Below are 13017 nucleotides of genomic sequence, written 5' to 3'. Positions count from 1 at the left end.
TAATAAAGGCCAGAATGGGGTATATGCAAATGACCCCTTAAGGACATGCAGTGTTTCAGCTACACACACACACTCACACACACACACACACACACACACACAGATATATATATATATATATATATATATATATACAGGTGCATTTCTTTTAGTGTACTATGTTATTGTCTAACATCTGTTTAGTTGCAGTTGAAATATATAATTAGCAGGGGGTGTTTTTGTTGTTTTTTTTTTATTTTTAAATTTTGAGTGTTTCAAGGTTTTCTCAGCACATGCATTGTAGGTTGTCAACATTTGCACTTTTTTTTTTTTTATGTCAATTTTTGTAAAGTCAGTGTTTTGCTGTTTCATTTTAAATAAATCATCTTATAAAATCTAGTCTGCACACATATATACATATATACATGACGAGTATGTGTGAAATTTTTTAGATAAGTACATCGACATATACACACTGATAACACATCCCAGTGATTGCACGTATCACTGAACCACATATGATGAAAAATGAAACTAAATTAGATTGTTTTTACAATCACTGCACTAAGCCTAACATATACACCCACACCATAGGCAGACAGGCAGACAGACACACACACACCTTATCTTACTGTATTTTATATGAGGGATGAAGTCCTCCACATCTCCCAATGTGGTAGTCTTTTACAATATTCCTGTAACTTAAATATACTAACACTACTTTTGTGCAACAGTGATAAAAGTGAAAACACTGTTGAAGTGCAACAGTTGACCTACCACACATCAACTCTAGTATTAGTCATTAAATGGACCTGCTGATATAAAGCTGCACCTCTAGAGCTGTCAACCAAATGAACATTTGAAGAAACCATCTGAAACTACATATATATTATGTATTATATCATGTTTCGTCTGAGAAAACATTGTGAAGCTGGAAGTTCAAAATTATGTTGATCCAGATCTGCTGTTTCAGATTAATCAATGTTTATTTGCTTTATATCTTGGACTTGGACTGAGAATCATGACAATGCATTATAAATTTTAATAAATTATTTAATTTTTTGTCAGGTGATTTATTACTTGAATCATGAAAAGAAAACTTAGCTTCTTGGAGATGTAAGTGGGGTTAGTTTTTGAACTAGTTTTATATAAAAGCATGATTAACTCTTTAAATTAATTGCACATGGTAACAGATCATACGTAAATGTGGAAAAATCAGATGTCCAAACAGAAAATGAACACCAGTCATAATGTAGAGTGGTAACCATTTCTGTCTCTATATCACAAATTCACTTTACTAACAAATCACAAGCCATTTTCATATATGTTGAACAATCCTTGATCTAAACCAAAAGAGAACAATTTCATCATTCTGTAGAATAAAGGGAAGAGAGATATAGCAGACTTCATGTCAAAATAGCCAGTAAAGTTTGAGCAAAGAATCAAGTTCAGTAGAAGAAGATATACATTTGTTTGCATGCAAGTCAATTCTAAAAGCTCTGAAATGAAAAGACGTAATGATCCAATGTGTCAGCATATTAAAGACCACTCATGGTATAAACTTAAAGATAACATGCAGAATGCTTCTGTTCTTTTAGAACATGCTGCCAACAAAGGAAATTTTTTTCCCTTTTCTGAGAGAAGCCAATTTGATTATATGTCAATTTTTTGCAAGCAACAGTTCTAGACTGCCTATGAAACTCACCTAGGGTTAGTCAGAGCAGGAAACCTTACTGAGATACATTTATTTTCATAACACTGACAGCTGTAAATCTACAAAACAAGACAGCAATTCTTATTCATATATCATTGTTGGCAGAACAAGCATGGACAGATGTCAGTGTTCAGATTTATGGTCCTCTGTCTACTAATGAACATCTGTCAGTAATTATTGATGATTGCCATAACTACATCAAGTCACAAGGCTAGTTGTATCCATATCTGCAAATGCTGTGATCTCCAACAAGGTATTTTCTTTATATGGCATACCTGAGATAGAGATAAGTGCTAATGTTCCCCTTTTTCCCAAGTATTTTATTGGCTGTTCCATAAAATTGCAATAATGTAAGATGTCATCAAGCATTTTTAAATCAGGTTTACCATGCACAATAACTAAGTGTTGGTAACAGCAGCCACTTTAAAGAAAAATAACAAACAATACAATAAGAAAGACAAAAAAGTGTACATATTTACAGCCCCTCTTTTAATAGAAATGACCAACTTTCTAAAGTGCAGCATTCAAAGTAAATGATACGGATTGGATGAACACAGTCCTAAGCAGGAACCATGACTGGCTTATAGCATTCCACTCAATAAAATATAATGTTTACAGAAAGAATGAAAATTCAGATTCAACTGGTAATGACAGTAGCAGTTGCGAGAGGTCAAAAATGTAGCAGCAAGCCAGCAGTCAAGGTCTTGGCCAAGATGGCTAACTGAGAGTAACAACTGGTGAATACTCTTTGACTAAAAACTTCTCTGACAGAAAATGTAATAAAAAATCAGAATTTGGAGGTAACTATTTATATTCACTAGTAGTAAGTGAAAAGATTTATAGCTTGAAATTCTTCAAAGGCTGTAATTTTCCTATCAGAATTTCCTCTGCTTGGTTAAGAGAGAAGAGATTTCAATGTGAGTCACTCAAACATGGTACTCAGGATTATTCTCTTAAAATATATTTCCACTAATATTTAGCATGCAGGGTGTACTACTAAAAATTTACAAACTGGACACTAAAATAGAAAGTTTCAAAGTAGAATCCAGAAAGAAGATGGAACTTTTAGAAATTCGTATGAAACAACAAAGTACACAAATCAACAGTGTAAAAGAAGCTTTAAATGATCACGAATGGAGAATAACTGAAGGTGAGTCTCAGACTGAATTCCTATTAAAACTAAATAACTGGCTTATCGATAAAATTGGTGATTTAGAAAACAGACTATTACAAAAACATATTAGAATTTATGGCATATCTGAACAATATGAGGAAGACAATATAATAAACCTCTTAAAAACTTGGCTGAATAAAAGGTTAAATTTACCTGAAACTTTATCGTTTGGAATTGAAAGGTCACATACAACTTGAGAAGATCTTCAATGAAGGAAAACCCACCTTCTCATTCAATAATAGTTAAGTTTATGTCCAGTATGGAAAATACAAAATATTAAAATCAGCATGGTGCAGACAACCTATTAGAATAGGTGATCATATAATCAGATATGACAGTAATTATTCCAGTATAGTAATGAGCAAAAGGAAATCCTGCTTGCCACTGATTAAAGAACTTAAAAAGATTAATATTAATGCTACTTTGGTGTTTCCTACAAAGTTCAAAATATTTCTTTCTGAAGGAATTAAAGTGCTTGACACAATGGATGAGGCACAAAAGTCTGTTAATAAAAACAAAATCCTTAACAACACTAAAGAAACGGATTGGAATGCTGCATCCCCAAAAGACAGAGTGAACTGAATTCATGGAAAACTGCTTCTAAAGTTTAAAAGCTTAACAACAAATGACATTTATTTTCTGATTGCAGGACCTTTATTTTCTGAAACAATAGGTTTATCCTATAAGTAAAGAGTTTACTTAGAACTTTAAGCTTCAAACTATATGTAAGCAGGTATTTATGTTCTAACGTAAAGCATTTTACATGATAGGGAATATAAATATATATTTTAATATATTTACAGTGAAAGCCAATATATTTCATTTAAACTAAACTTATAAATGCATTTATTAATGTTAAAGAAATATTTTCCATATACGAATGACATTAAATTATAATTAAAAGAAATGGTAACTTTAAGAATAATATAGGATAAGAACTTTATTTTATTTGTTTTAATTTTACTCAGTATCTGCATTGCTGGGTTAAATGAATGTTAGATCTAAGTAATATGCTAATTGGAAGTGTTAAAGTGCTGGCAACTGTGTTTTCCTTGTTCTTTTATAACGCAAGTCATTTATGAAGCAATTAGCACTTAAGATAAGCTCAAGATCAAAACAATGTATTTGTGTGAAACTGTTTGATTCCTGTTTGTTTACTTCCTGTCTGTTTTTTGAGCTGTTTTGATGAAAATCTGGTCCTAGAAGAGTTCAAAGTTCATCATTGATGTTTGTGAAAGCAGGAAGTGCCTCAGTTGTGGCCACAATGATGGAGAAGAGATGTCAAATTATTTTTAAGAGTGTATGCTCAAAATAACATTTACTTTTTAAAAATATTTATTTAGAAATGAAGAATTGGAAGCAGAAAAGCTTTAGTATTGTTTTACATTTTGCTGTCTCTGGTATATAATTTGCTTGCATTTTACTGAATGTTAATAACGTATTCTGCAGGGCTATACATATTAATGGGAAGGAGTAAAATTAGATGTTCATTACTAATTATGATAATTTAGAAGAGTTAAGAAGAATGGGAAACTACTAACAAACTTGTAAAAAATAACTGCAAAAAATGCTGAAAAACAACCACAGGTGGCAAGACAAATCCAAGGAACAAAATATAATCCACAGAGACAAATTTTAATTCATAAAAACGAGTAGTTTAATTGCTTCCAATCTTGCTTCTATGAGCAAGACTTCATCAAACAGAACTAATGCAAAATGCAGCTATTTAAAGTGTCAGATGCTGAGCATCGATTAGCTTCTAATAGCAAAAGTTACAAATATTTAAAAACATTTCAATATAAGTACAAATGCTAAATGAATAAGCATGATAAAATAAGCAAGCATGAATAAAACTGACCAAGAATGAACATGCACACTGAGGATGACCTGACTTTAAAAATATTATAAAAAACTTTGTTTAAAAACTGTGCTAAATGATTACTTGATGTGCAAAATTAGCAATTCATTTAAAAGAACTACCCGTTAGTAAAATCATGTATCCACTATTACCCAGCCTGTCAGTTAACTAATATAATACAAAAAATACAGAGAGTATAAAAAAATACAAAAGTAATTCTACTAAGGTCCAGTAATGTAAGCAAACAACTAATGTATAGAAGAAATAATCAATTACTTCTGCAGACTCTTCAGTTTTAAAACACAAGACAAGGAACATAAATCATTTAGCCCTGGAGCACTGTAGGCATTCAATTTTATTTGCCATAATAGTTCGCACAGTTCTAGCTTAAGGCTGAGGGGTCCCCCCTGGGATCTTGTTCAATTTGATCAATCACCCTAAATTTGAAACTGTGCAGGGGGTGTTCGTGCACATGCTTAGCCAGTGAATTCTTCAATTTTGACTTTCTGATGCTGTAAATATGTTCGTAGACCCTGTCCTTAAATCTACAATCAGTCTTACCAATGTAGAAACAAGGGCAGAGGTTGCAAGTTGCTAAATAGACCACTCCCTTGGTGGCACAATTAAATCTTTTATTAACATAATATTTTCTCCCTCTAATGGAGAAGGTATTACCCACCTCCATAAATCTACACTGGGAGCAGCTCTCGCATTTATACATGCCTGGAGCTCTTGCAACTGGGATCTTACCCCTCGCCAACAAACTTTTAAGGTTCTGCCCTCATCTATAGACAATTCTAGGTCTGGATTCAAAAATAGAAGTCAAATCTGTATCTGAACTAAGTAGAGTCAGTTTTTATATAAAATTTGTCGCACTAACTTAGCATCGATACTAAATGATGTGATAAAAGTCACCTTGGGTGGGTTCTCTTTATATGACTGGCCCTGCTCAACTAAAGATGTCAAAGTGTTGGGGGCTAAATGCCTAGCTGAAAGTATTGGACTGAATACTCCATTATTTCTCTTGTACTGAACCTCAGATATCATCTCTTCTAAAAGGTGGCTAGGGTACCCCCATTTCAGAAACATTCCCCTCAAGGTTTGACATTCTACAAAAAATTCATTGTCATCAGAAACCATGTGGGCTGCCCTCACAAACTGGCCCTTAACAACAGATTTCTTTTGTTGATATGGGTGACTACTGGTGTAGTGAAGGAAGAACTTGGAGTTAAGTGGATTTTCTGTGACTTTTAGCTTTGAACACTTGGTTCCCTCTGTCCTTATATAAATCCACATCCAGATATGCTATGTTCTCTGTACTTGAACTATATATGAAGGACAAAAAATTCATAGAGGCATTCAAGTAATCAATAAACTTGGCAATGTCTTCAACAGTGCCATCAAACATGATGAACACATCATCCAAATATCTAGTGTAGTAGTAGATATTGGTGCTAAACTCGTTGTTGTTAAAGATGAAGTGTTGCTCCCAATGGGCCATCATGAGGTTGGCGAAGCTAGCCCCACATGGACAGCCCATTGCAACACCCGTATTTTGTAAATAATATCTCCCTTCGAACATGAAATTATTGTTTGTCAAAATTAAATCCAAAAATTCCTGTACTAGCTCAATTTCTCTTACTGAACTGCCCTTATCTATCATGAAATTGGAAACCCATTTGATTCCTGTATCCACAGGTATGACAGTATGCAGGTCCTTAACATCAATGGTCAGGAAAACAATGTGCTCTTTGTATTCGAGGCCGTTGACGTTACTTAGAAAGGACGAAGAGTTTTTGCAAATATGTTCCACACGTTCAACTAATTTCTTCAAAACTGTGTCAGCGTACTTAGCAATGGGATAAGTAATGGAATTTCTTCCATTTACAACAGGCCAGAGAGATGAATCCTCTAAGCTCTTGTGAACCTTCGGAATACCAAAAATTATAGGCATCAATGGGTCCAAGCATGACAAACAATTATACAGATCCAGTGAAATCCTAGACTCTATGAACAAATCATTCAAACAAACCTTTACTTTCTGTTGTGATTTGTTCATTTCATTCAATGAGGCTGATGTATAATTGTCAGTATTTAACAATCTCAGCATACGATCTATAATCGAATTTGTCAAAAAACACAAGGCCACCTCCTTTATCTGGTTTAAATATTTTAACATTCTGAAAATGTAAGGAATTCAAACTATCCCAGTCTAACTCATTGCAATTCAAAGTTGTACTGGAAGAAACAGATCTACTACTATCTAAAATATCACATAAATACAGTTTGCATACACGTTTAAAAAAGTTAACAAGGCAGGAAGTAAAGGTGGGTTAAATACACTGAGCATTCTGCATTCTCTATCCACTACGGGTTGGTTCTTAAACATACTCTCCAAACTTAATTTACATGTGAAGAGTTTTAAATCAATGACTGTCCTTGCTAGATTAGCTCTCTGGTCAGGGACAAAAGTTAAACCTTTAGCAAGAAGGTCAGCCAAAGGTGTGTCCACAGTCATGCTTGAATAGTTAAAAATGTTAAAGTCCTGGTCGCTATTAAACACAATACTATAAGAACTAGTGTTGGCTCTATCAGAGGCACCAACTAGGTTGTAGTTAGCCGGAATAGCAACTACCTCTGGGATGACCAGTTCAGTTTCTGGCCCTTTGCATTCAATGGCCTCAGGTTGTTAGTCGAATTGGTTTGCAAACAGCCTCGGTTGTGAAAATTCTGAGAACTATTCTCGTGATTCTGAGGGTTGTTGCCAAAAATAGGTTCTTCATTTGGTGAAGCAAAATCCTGGCTGTTGTTCCTTTGATTGGCATTGTTCCCTTCATTGGCATTAATGACAATGCCTCTTGAGGTGTTCTTACTTCTGGTGCTGTTCTGCAATCGGCCGTTCCAATTAGAGCCCTCAGGTTGTTACTTCCGTGGTTCACTTACTGCCTTGGCATAGCTGTATTCAGAGGGCTGATCATGTGGTCTATCTGTAACTTGGTTAAATTCAATACCATTAGAATGAATCAAGGGATTAAGTCAAACATGGGCAGGTGAAGGTTTAGGGTAGGCTGATCCCTTAGTGTAGTCATTACTGTCCCTTACCAGTTTTTTTATTTTTTGTGGCTTTTAGCTTGGATATTTGACCATTAATACTTGTAAAAATATGGTCATATTCATACTTGTATCTATCAAAATCTGGGTCCATTTTAATACCTTGGTCAAGTGCTTCTATCTCTTCATTCAGTGCCTCAATAATGACTGTATAATATTTAATGTATAATTCAATCAACTCAAAGCTGTGTTTATCATATAAACATAATAAATCCTCATGTAAAACAGAATTGTCTACTAGGCCTGTTGGAAAATGCCAGAATCTCAACCCTTTAGGTACCTGGCATCTTTGTAAGCATTCCCTGAAGTAGGCAATCTGCAGTTGCAGCTTTTTAACTTTAAAGAGTTTGTTGTCAAACATTTTAAATTTTTCTACAATGTTGAAATTAATGGCTTCACTAGACTGATTGCCGTTCAAACTGGAACTGTCAGTATTTAATGAAACAGGCTCATTCAGCCAATCTTTAAGGTGCATACCAGCAAAAGTATTTGAGACAGTGTTTAAAGCAATGACAGGTTGGGCAACACTCATATCCTTATGAGTTCCCAAACGATGGTTAGAATCTGCACAAGCAATGTTATTTAAACTAGCAGTGTTGTTTACACTAGAATTAAGTTGGGAAACCCTCGTTTCGCTCCGGGCTCCCAACTGAACAGCAGAGTCAACTTTAAGCAAAGATTTACCTCTACAGGCTTCAACCATCATTACTGGGATTCCCCTTTGGGTCAGGCTTGCCGTTTAAAATGCTGATGTTACCATTGTTGTTGGTGATTATAATCAGAGCTACAAGACTTCACGGATTAGTTGTTGATAGTAGTTGTAAGGTCATCCACTTTCTTGGTCAGGGCAGACACAACATTCAGCAACTGTTTTAAATCCAAACTGTTGCAGCTAGAGTCATCCAAAGGTTCTTTTTCTTGTGAAAACAAAGGTTCCTTAGTGGAACTTGCACTTGCAGCCATGTGGTTAACAGACAAAAACCACAAACAAACTTGTAAAAAATAACTGCAGAAAATGCTGGAAAATGACCACAGGTGGCAAGACAAATCCAGGGAACAAAATATAATCCACAGAGACAAGTTTTAATTCATAAAAACAAGTAGTGTAAGCGCTTTTGTCTTGCTTCTATGAGCAAGACTTCATCAGACATACAGAACTAATGCAAAATGCAGCTATTTAAAGTGCGACATGCTGAACATCAATTAGCTTCTAAAAGCAAAAGTTACAAATATTTAAAAACATTTCAGTATAAGTACAAATACTAAATAAATAAGCATGAATAAATAAGCAAGCATGAATAAAACTGACCAAGAATGAACATGCACGCTTACGATGACCTGACTTTAAAAATATTATAAAAAAACTTTGTTTAAAAACTGTGCTAAATAGTTATTCCCCCGGATTCACGAATCCTCCGTGTAAGACTAAATAAGTCTTACTCGGAAACTGCAGTTGAACGGTATGATGTCAGCGTGCCATGCATATTCATGAGGACACGCTGACTCCACTCCAAGTCCAACATGGACCGTGCAGGAAGGCAGGGGGCGTGTCTGACTGCCGAGCAGTCCAAAGGTCCAAGCCCCTACAAGTGTCTGAATTGTGAAATGTCAACACACATGAGCGAGTCTGCTCAAATGTCTACGTACCCAACACTACACTCCCTCACACTGTAAACCCCTAGTACAGTTATGAAAAGTAAAACTTTAATTTTTTTTCTAATTCCCGATATAGCTGCCCGTGTTTGCGCGGGTGTGCCCATTGCTTAGCTGCAGTTAGCAATCTCGGCATTGAAGAGCATAATAAGGAATGTTTATGCAAATTAAGCCAAATAGCAATAGCGTAGTGGTAGAGCCTTCGCACAAAGAGGTGGCATTCATGGTTCGAGTCCCACCACTCCCCTTTCTATTTTATGCTTTAAATTAGTATATGAAATAATTCCTGACATATATGATTAAAATTTTACTAAAAAGCATTGCAATGGCCTATATATCAGTGAATAAAATGTATATTTATAAAGGATCCTGACATATAATTGCCCACAGTTAAGCAGCACTTTACCCAGCACAATAGAGTTGCCCATAGCTAAATAGCGCTTTGCCCAGCTCAATATAGTTGCCCATAGTTAAGCAGCGCTTTGCCCAGCCCAATATAGTTGCCCATAGCTAAATAGCTCTTTACCCAGCGCAATAGAGTTGCCCATAGCTAAATAGCGCTTTACCCAGCGCAATCGGTTTGCGCGGAGGTGCACGCCTCGCCAACCAGCGCACCGTCAGGCAACGTGGTGCAATGTAGAGCAAAGTTGCCTAAACACAGCCACACCCCCTAGCCTGTCTGGACAGTAGTAAAATAAAAAGCAATGACAAGGTTCAAACCCAGGACACTGTGCACCATGATCAAAGTACTGAACCACTAAACCATGACAGCTTAGGATAAACAGCCACTGTTAACATACATATACTTATAAATGGTAGATTAACCATTGCTAAGCAGGTCTGCAGTCAGCCGAGAATTTTCAAAAATGGCCAATCACAAAAAAAATTGCGGGGAAATGCGGCATATTTAAGCCCCATAGGTGGGAATAATCACCATAACTGATTATAGTGCCCATCTGTAGTTAGAATGGCTGGTGCTGGAGAGGGTACTCGCTTTCGAGCGCAATGCTGGCGCATCGAGGAGTCAAAATACATGGTTTGGCTCCTTGTCCACCGTCATGAGTCAAGACTCCTGCAGGGCCAGTTCCAAGTGACGGAGTACAAGGTAGAGGCTTGGAACCGGTTAGCTCATGATCTCACCAGTGCCACAGGCGTTCTTTGGACTGGTGAGCAGGTCCATCACCACCATGCAGACCTGAAGAGACGGAAGCAGGACCTACTGAACCAATGGATACAGGAGGCCTGTGACATGCAAGATGCACCACTACTGAGTAGGTAGCCATGGAATGCAGTATGTAAGACATGCTAATTTAGTCTATATAATGGATAGGTATGTCTCAATATCCCTTCATTTACTTCACAGCTGCAGGTGTCCGTGCTGCGAATCAGCAAGCCTATACACATAGGCTGCTAAGGCTGTGCCACCAGGCAGGTTAGTAATTATTCTGCATGTATTGTTATATAAAATAGGTGAGAGAGCCTGAAAGAAAGTGTTGTAGCCCAATAATACAGCCATAAAATGCCCTGAATAATACCTCTGCATGTACTGTTATATAAAATAAGTCAGAGAGCCAGAAAAAGAGTATAGTAACCCATTAAGAAAGGTAAAATAAGTCCGGAATAATATCTCTGCATGTACTGTCATATAAAATAAGTGAGCGAGCCTGAAAAAGAGTGTTGTAACCTATTAATAAAGGTATAAAATGTCTTGAATATGTCTACCGTATGCACTGTAATATCAAATAAAGGAGAGAGCCTGTTGAAAAGTGTGTAATGTAATTAATAAAGGTATAATACTTGGAGTGTGTCTGTGTCACTTACTTTGAAATGTTGTTGTACCCTTGCATTATACAAATAGTACTGTTGTAATAAGTGCTGTCAACCCACAGTTGGGCAGTCCTATATAAAGTGTATGATGGAAGTGCCAGTAGCTGTGAAGCATATATACAGTCCTCAACAGTCAGTTAATGGCTGGTATGCATAAGTAAATCTGGCACACGAGTAGCTTGTTAATGTGTTCCCCAGAAATGTGAGTGTGCTACACGAAATGTATGGTTCTGTAGAAATTTAACTGAAAATGTCACGTGAAGACATCCAGATATGTAGATATAGAAATATAAATAAAATAAATAAATATGTAGCAGTAACATCTGCATCTTGGACAGTTAGTATGTCAGATATACGTCAGGTATATAATGAGCTAGCCAAACCCATTACACAACCTAATGCATGTTGCCAAGTGTAATAATACATGTAGGGGATATACACCTGCAGTCAATAGGAATGTAGTGTAGACTAAAAGTACTTATAAGATGTTAATTGAGGTTTCTTTCTACATCCTACTGTATGTGCATAAACAATGCAATTCCACACCTCAATGGGTATGTCTAATCTCAAAACATTTGTTGGGACATATGTCCTATTGTTCTATAAATATCTGCATTTACTTTGATGCATGTGCCCTGTTCAAACACCACAATCTTGGTGGCCTGTTGCCACCAATCATCCCTGCATGCTGTTGGAATGTCCACTGTCATTCAATATATGCATGTGTTATGCTTGCTGTTCAACTGTTGGAACCTTGGTGTGTTGGGTTAATGGGAATATTACTGCATGCTGTTACAATGAATTTGAAATGCTGTTGTTTATGTTGTAATTAAACACACCTAATCACAGAACGTATGGGAAGGTCGGTCCCAGCAGACCCACCTGTCCCTCCTCAGCTGGCGATTGCACCTGGCACCAGCAGGTCCGGTGCCCAGCCCGGGCTCCCCTCCTCCGTTCATCCTGTGCCACCTTCAGTTGCAAGCGCTGCAGGGGATGGGGCTCATCCCCCCATACAAGTGTGGGTGGAGAAAGGCCACCTGTCACCCTCCAAAGGGTCCAGGCTGTGGTGCGTAGGGAGATCCAGCATTCAGTCGCTGATCCCTTATGCCAGCTCAAGAGGAGAGTGGCACAACTCACGGGTGAGCCTGCCCCTCCTACGCAGCCACCAGCACAGCCACCCTCGGGGCTGTGAAGGTGCAGTGATGACTGCCCATGGGTGGGGATCTCAGTTCCACTGTTACCATCTGTGGGCTCATGGGCTTGCGATTTCCAAACATCCGTCCCCATCAATTGTGTTCACCCACCCCGTGTGTCATACTCCGCCCCTGTATGCATCTTGTTTGCCTTGTCTGTTTACCTCCCCAACCTACCTCCCCAAATATACCTACTTCCTCTACCTCACTTTCCACTCTCACCTGAAAAAGAAAAAGGGCAATCTGTTCCCACAAAAAAAATTACGCCCCATACATAGCTGCCCATTTTGCACACATGTCCACTGGACATGTAAACTGATAATTATAATTGGCAGTACACCAGAATTTCATGTCCTCACCCCTCTCTCAGGGGTGGAAGGTTTCAAATTTCACTCCAAATTTATTGCATATGCACAGCTGTTGCTGGTAAAGAAATGGGCAGCTATGGACCTTCCCTACACCTGTCCTGCACATCCCGAGCTTGTTTCCCTACTGTCTTTCCCTCTTT

The sequence above is a fragment of the Protopterus annectens genome, chromosome 6.part1 (assembly GCF_019279795.1).
Source record: "Protopterus annectens isolate FY-2018-M chromosome 6.part1, PAN1.0, whole genome shotgun sequence".
Taxonomy (NCBI): domain Eukaryota; kingdom Metazoa; phylum Chordata; order Ceratodontiformes; family Protopteridae; genus Protopterus; species Protopterus annectens.
Note: the sequence above shows the minus strand (reverse complement) of the source record.